Here is an 8,178-nt window from a genome sequence, read left to right as displayed (position 1 = left end):
GACCTGCCTACGCCCGAGAGCTGGCAGGACACCATGCTGGGCTGAGCTGACCTTGGAGGTGACACCAGTCCCCCAACAGTGTGCCACCTCCCCCACAGGCAGGACACCCCCGCAAGCCCGAGGCATCCGGGGCGCTGAGCCTTGTTACGTAAGGTGAGGGTTCTGAAGCCGGCCTTCCTGTCTGATCAGCAGGACCCTGTCAAACAGATATCAGCATACCGGTGGGAAAGACATTGCTGAGATAATATAACTATGCCATCAGTTGCAAACAGCTCCAAGCACAGAGCTGTAAAGAGTCCAGACGCATGAAAGGTCATTGTTCAGCACTTCCAAATAGTCTGTCTTTGTACATCTCCATTTTTCAGTCAGAGATATCTCAATTTTCAGTTGTTTAGAGAGTCATTGTGTGCAAGGGTGGCTTATTTCACACAGATCAGGTAAAGCCGTCCAGCGCAGTGACGGGCAGCTTGTCGTGTGAGGACACCAGATCTGTCCTGACTTGAGAGCGAGGGTCTCTAATCCAGGCTTTCCTGTGGGGACTGTTTCATGCTGTGCTGGGATAGACAAGCAAAGAATAACATTTCAAATAGATGTTTAGGTAGATTTAATACAATTCATCATAAATTCCTAAGAAAACTATTTTAAGAATCTTTTCCTTGAAATGTTTAAATGCTGTTTAAAATGCTACGTTCTCCATAATGGTGGGGCATTGGAAAGACAACCTCAAGTTCAGGAATGAAGCAAAGATAACCATTTCCATTCCTCTTATATTTTTTTAAGTTCCACACAATGCAGTAAGACAAGGAAAAGGAACAATGATGTGTTAATTCACTGGGGAAATGCTTAGTAAGTGGTTCCAGGTGTTACCTCCGTGGGGACACAGTGAGAAGTTAGGCAGATAATCTTCCCTCCCACATAAAGTTTACCTTCTGGCAGGGCACAGAGACAATAAGCACAGGGGTCCATAAACAGGTGAAGTGTGGTCATGACAAATGCAATGAGAACAAGCCTAAACAGTAGCGTGGTGCGACAGGATGCAGATGGGACATGTGTATAAATGAGTAATTAAGCTTCCATGAGGAAGTGACATTTGAAATGCACCTGAGTGCTGAGAAGAGCCAGCCCTTTGAAGATCTGGGAAAGAGCATTAGAGGCAGAAAGGAAAGCATGTGAACAGGTCCCAAAGCAGGAACACATTCAGTCATCTGAGGGACCGAAAGAAAGCAGGGAACATGGAGCATGGGGCCCAGGGGGAGGGAAACTGGGAACAGGTGTCAGAGGAGACAGGACGGGATGTGCAGAGCTTTGGAGTGGAGCTGGAATTCCACCAAAGGACAGTGGGATTCCTCAACATGCAAAAGGGTAAACCAGGGGTCTGTCCTTACACGGGAGAACCATTCAGCCTTTGAAAAGGAGGGAAATCCTCTCACAGGCCACTGCATGGATGAACTGAGGACATTCCACTAAGTGAAACAAGCCAGTCACAAAAGGACAAATACTCCGTGATCACACTTATACGAGGGACCTAGAACAGCCAGATTAGGGTGAGAAAGAAGAGCGGGGGCCGGGGCTGGGAGGAGACGGGGGAGGTAGTGTTCAACGCGGACAGAGTTTGAGTTTTGCAAGATGAAAAAGTCTGGAGGTAGGGACGTTGCACAACCATGTGAATATATTTAATTGAACACTTAAAAATGATTAAGATGGTAAATTTCATGTTACATTTTTTCCACAAAACTGTAAATATTATTTTGTATTTTAAGGATAATAAGGAATTGTGGGGAGTGTTAAAGCAGGGAGAAGCTTCACTGAGATTTTTAAAATCCAGTTAGTTGAAGATGAACTGACTCCTAAAAAAAAAATCCCAAGAAAAACTCCTTAAAAACCTAAGGGTTCATACAAAGACCTCTGCAATGGGGACAGTTGTAAGAAACATGCACAGAGAAAAAGAGAAGTTGCAAAGTCATTAGTCATGGAAAACAAACAAAACTATTTTGAAATTCAAGATGTCAATCATAAAAGACTCAAGGATTTTATGGAAGTAATAATAGACTGAATCATGTACCTGTGATACCTTGTGGGATTACTGAAGAGGTACTCAATAAATTATTACGGGATGAATGAGCAAAATTATAAAGTCTTATTAGAAAGTTAAAGAAAAAAAGAAGACAAAGTAGAGAAACATTTTACAGATATAATGTGATTCCAATAAAAATATAAATAGGGTCTTTTTTATACCTCAGTCAAATGATGATAAATTCATTCAACAAAATAAACTAAGTGAAGGAAGGGATGATCTTAAGGAAAACAAGACAAAATTATAAGCACAAAATGTCTGAGCCCCACCTCTGAAGGATCAGGGGAAATGGGAAATCGGGAGCAGCCACATCCTTCACCTCGTTGGGATGCTCTGGCAGCAATTTGGGGAAAGATGAATTGATATCCATATTTTATACCATATCCCTCAAATCAAGGTTGTTTCATCCGTGCAAATCTATTCACAGATTCACAGAGAAAAGTCAGCAGCAATATATCCTGTCTTTGAAGAAATGATAAATAATATAACTTTTTCAATACTAAAGTAGACATGAAGCAAGCTGATGAGCAAGTCAATGAAAAACTTTCACTGCATTGATTAAAATAGAAAGTACTAGGCTAAAAATGTAGAAGGAAACACATAAGATAAAATGTTTACACAAATTGCATCAACAAATGTGATTGACATTGACCACGCCCTTTGGAAATACTGATGTCTTTTTGGGAGGACTTACAGATGCTCAGAAGAAAATGAGTAAAAGCCACATACAAAAACATACACATAAAAGAAGGTAAAAATAATAAACCAGCACTTGAAAAAGAAATGAATATAAAAGCAAATGTGAGTGCAATGTTAAACTTAAATTAGAAAAATAGGTTGAATAGTAACATCTGTTGCTGGTGCAATCGGCATATGTGCACAGATGCACGGACACGTACATATGTAGTATGTTCTCTGTGCAGTTGACAGCACTGTAAATCACTGCAAACCTTTTGTAGATGACTATATTATGGCAACTAAATTGTTTACCTTGTTTTCCCACTTACAGACATTCCTCTAGAAGGAACGATTAAAGGAAATGATTATATAGAAGATAGAAGCAATATAATAAAGGCAATCATTCTGACATACTATCTGTTAGAGAAAAAAATAAGAACTTAAATGTTTATATAACAGAGAAATAGATAAGTAAATTTTGGTACGTTTAAATGATGGTCACTCAGCATAACAGTTAAAAGGCTGTGTAGGAACTTGGGGCAAGTAAATACTATGATACAAAATGAACGAACTATGTGAGCGCAGACCCAGAATGAACAAACACCACAACCCACCCAGGCAGGAGGTCAAATCCAGCTCTTGGTGTCTGCGTGTGTGATGTGCAGGGGAGGGGACAGTGCTTGGAACTTACAGGAAATTGCCAGAGAGCGTAACTGCTTTAAGAAAATAGCGGATTCCCCATATTTTTAGAAAATAATCCACATTTCCATACTGTGGCTCTATTAAGATTCTGCCTGTCAGGACTAGGTCCTCTTAAATGTCAAAACCAGAATGAAGATGTCCATTACCTGCATATAAACCATGGGATCTTGGCAGACGACTTTTAAACATCAAAGGAGTGTGCTAGGAATTCCAAATAAAATCCAAAATCTTACTTTCATTTGCTTACAAGAGTTTTCTTTCTTCTCACTCTCTCACTCTTGGTCGTAGATCCCCTCGACATCAAATAGAGTGTTATTTTCCACTTGGGGAGAAATATGGCTCAGTGTGACTTTGGCCTTTCAGACTTAAACCCTTGGAGCCAAGCTCCAGTCAGAAATGACTTTTTATAGCACAGTTAAAAGTACAGTGTGGGAACACTGGGAAACCCTTAACGATCCTGAGCTCTCTCCCACCCCCTTCACCTCCGTCAGTCGGATGGGACAGTCATCTAGGAGTCCCAGGGGCCCCCGGGGTTGTGTTCGTGCTCCTGTAAATTCAAAATTACCCTTTTTAATGAAGGAGTGCACCATTTACAGAATGACATCTTGACATTGCAGATCAAAGAGAAGGGGTTTGAACATACATCTAAGTAAATGCCATTGGGCTCATTTTCTTTTGAAACTTTCTAATCAAGCATATATTGTGCAGTTGTGGTATGGATGTGTATTTTGGATGTGATCCCATCATATTCCAGGATCCTCACCTTGTGGGTGAATCAGTAGAGAATCCTCAACTTTTCGAATGAAATCGACAATCCGAACAGCGCCCGGCACACAGCAAGCGCACACAGTGTCCAGCTGCTGCTATCGCTGGTGTTGGCAGTTGCGGCAGCGGCTGAGGCGGAATGGGGGCTGTATGTGTTTTCTGAGACCAACAACGGGGGATCCTTGGAGGACGATCAATGCCCTCAAACTGAGTATTTTGGAGATGGTGACGCTCACACGGTAGTCCCAGAGACACTGGCCAAGGGTGAAGCTGCGAGGGTAGGGTGTATTTGGGACCAGAAAGCACACCTTCAAGCTCCAAATGTGTGCCTGACATCCCACATCATCAGGCATTTACGGAGTGTAATATTCTCGTGTATAATGCATCGTGCAGTGCATGGCCTTAGAGACTGAACTCATAATATCCAAGGTTCAGTATATCACTGGGTGGGTTTGGGTTATGAACATGACACTTCTGGAGGTTCTTCCGTGACTTGGCATTAATTTTAAGTTGTCTGGGCTACTCTCCAGGAAAATTGGCAGGTCCAGAAACGAAAGACCATGAGGGAAATAGGGGAGAAAACCAGGCTTTTTAACTGCTGTTTCTTGGAGATGAGAAGGAGAAAGAATCAGTTAGCTTGCAGCTTGATTGTTTCCACAGTGACTCCCATCCTTCACCTCTCCTCCTGGAGGTTCCTGTGACTACAGTGACCTCCCAACCTGACCTTGGACCCAGCTTGGCTGGCGGGATATGAGCAGTGTGATGGAAGCAGAGGCTTGAAATGTGCCTGCGTGGCTGGGTGTGCTCCCTCGTGCCCCTCTGTGATGACACAGAATGAACCCAGCTCAAGGGTAAGAAACCATGGACAGAGCCGATAAGCTCTAGTCACCCAATGACCAGGAAGCTGGACACAGCCTCCCAGCCCCAACCAGCAGAGCTGCCGAGGTGATGTCCTCCCAGGATAGGCGCAACCACTGGTCTTATCTCCTAAATATTCCTGAAACCTATGTCTCCCATCTCGGCAATCATCACCAGGGTGGTTCATTCATTGAAAGCACTCTATGCCACGTGTGGAGCAGCTGCCAGACCCTAACAGGGGGCAAGCCAGGTGCATGCCCTGGGCATCCTTGGCCTCCCTGCATCTACTCGAGCTCACCTGGAGCGCCATCTCCACCTGTAGTCAGGCGACAGCCAATGCCAGTGTCTCATATGGCATACCCCCCCAAACCCTCCTTAGGCTCCTCCTCACCCTTAAGGGGGAATCCCTAACGTGGACCAAGGCTCCTACCCATCAGCTACGTCTCCCGCCATGCTCCCCCTTGGCCCCTGTACTTCCTAGTCACGGCGCTCCCTCCTAGTATGGAGGCTTTGTACCTGCTATTCCCTCTGCTGAGCATGCTGTTCCCTCCAGTTCCCAGCTGGTTAATTCATTCTCTGACAGACCTAACAAGTTCAAGTTTCTTTTTATGGTTTCCCACAATGTGTGCTCCTCTCCTTCATCCCACTGAACACGCTTGTGGCTTCACAAGAGGATGATTAGATCGGTATCCTTGCACCCAACCCCCAGCTCCTGGTCTATAGACTCATTATATTGCTAGTTTCTAGTACTATGCTCAATAAATGCTTATCGAATGAATGTGTTGGGTAGTTTCTCTTTCAAATATGAAGAGACAAGAATCAGGAAGGTCACATAACTTACCAGAATCACATGTTGAATAAACGTGGAAGTCTGAATGTGAACGAAGAATCCCTGATTCCACAGCACATGCTCTCAAGCTTCCTAATCCCACCAGGAATGTGTGCTTTGAAAGAGCCAGCCCCTCAAACCTCCACCCTCACTGCACCCTAAGCTGACTGCCTGTTCCAGCTGCCTGGCCGGTGGTCAGCCACACGCACGGGGATGGGAAGGTGCAGGTCAGCACCTCCCAGTCAGGACCCTTGTCAGTGCCATGCCCACAACCGCTCTGCACCCAGGGACTGCGGGACAATAGGGATGTGTCTCTTTGTCAATAAACTCCTCTGGCCTTTAATTCCCATTATCTGGGAAAAAAATCTCAGCCACGTAGGAGACCATTAAAAGACTTTGCTTGTTTCAAGGAATCAACAGCTCATGAAATGGTATGTCTTTGTTGGTGTGGAGAAAGGCCACAGCGGTCAGATTTCTATTAAAAGTAGATAGTTAAGCAATAGTCCTGAGGCAACCCAGGAAGTGATTAATGTGCTGACACAGTGATAGATGATAAACATAATAGAGCTTGAAGGAAATTAATGATATTTTGAATCTTTAATAATGGTACATAACTATCTAAAAGAGATATCTCCATGACAATGTAATGTTTTTAAAAGCAAAGGAAACTTTGATGACAACTAAAAACTTTGTACAAATGAGGACAAAAGGTAGGAAAGACAGAAAATGAAAGTAATTAAATTTGTCAGACTGGCAGGATTGGGCTTAAGCCTTTTAAATTCCTTTAATCATTTCATGATGGGATTTTGTGCAATAAATTCTTTTAAAAATAAAATGTATGAAATGGAATGCTGTCCTCTTCAACATGTATGTGTGTTTTTCCTGAGAATTTAAGATTAAGTTAATTTATACCTTTTGCCCCTACCTCTAGCAACAAAAAACCTCTCTGTTTCATGGTGCAAATGTAAGCAACATGCAGGGCCATTGTTCTTGAGTTTTTGTCCCTTAGGAATTGGGGAAAATGCATGCTCACCCTAAGAGGAAGAGGTCAGATGCTGGCAGAAGGAATGCCTTTGGAGACAATGGATTATTGTGATCCCTGGGTCCTTGATTAATCATCTACATCTTCGGAAAAATTCTAAGTAGTGCCACTAGAGACACCCCAAGGTAGAGGATGATCTGAGCAAATCTGTGAGTCTCACCAAAATAACAGGAGTCATGGTCTCAAATGCATTGCCAGGAATGCAGCAACCTTTAATCAAATCCCTCCTTCTTCACACCCGGGTGTGTTTCACCTTTAATCGGATGGGAATATTATTTGAAATAAAAAATAAAAATCCTGTGAAATTTTGATACCCAGGATTTAACAGCACTGTAAGACATCACTGATTCGCATAGGAAAGTCTATTCCCAGCAGCCACGTGATGAAGCCGACAGCTCTGGAACTGACCCACATGCACGTGCACAGGGTCACCCTGTGAGGCTGGTGATTTCAGATCGCATCTCAGGACCTTCTCTGCACAAGTTAGCAGATTAGTCACAGTATTGCTTTATAATGCTGCAATTACTGAAGTATGCTAATAATGCCTTACCTGTATTTTAGTTTACTTCCTTTGAAGAGTTGAGAGTGATTTCCCATAATAAACTCAGCATTAAAATAGTCCACCAGACCTTTTATTCCCTGAACATCACAAAGATTGCTTAGTAATCCTAGGTGTGAGCTATGTCTTCAATTTAGGATTGCTTTCAGTGATCCTTCCAAATCGTCAGGTTTTATCTACATCATGCCAAACTAACCAGAAGGTGAAAGACACCCACCCAAGTCACCTGTTAAATGTGATGAAATGCAATGCCCAGTCAATCCGTTTAAAAGGCCCCATGTACGCACGCCACGCTAGGCACGGTGCAGCCACGCACAAACCTTTATGCAGCCACGCACAAACCTTTATGCTGACAACACATCTGATTCCTGAGCTACAGTGTTTGGTTTAAAGAACTGTTGACAGTTCTTAGATAAAGACAGAAGACAGACATTAAAGGGGGAGCAGCTTTGGACAGTCAGGACCCAAAGAGTGACAGGTCTGCAGAGGGCTCTTCCTCCCTGCAGCCCTGTCCATGGCAGCCTGGCATTTTCTGCAGTTAAAAAGGGAGTTCTGGGGACAACAGGGATCTGACCTGATGAAATGAATAAAATAGGGGGAAAGTACATCTTAATCAGAGACTATATCCTAAGGGAAAAAGATAGACAGCCAGAAGGTTCTCTGTGTTAAAA

Source organism: Manis javanica, chromosome 12 (genome assembly GCF_040802235.1).
Source record: "Manis javanica isolate MJ-LG chromosome 12, MJ_LKY, whole genome shotgun sequence".
Classification (NCBI taxonomy): Eukaryota; Metazoa; Chordata; class Mammalia; order Pholidota; family Manidae; genus Manis; species Manis javanica.
Note: the sequence above shows the minus strand (reverse complement) of the source record.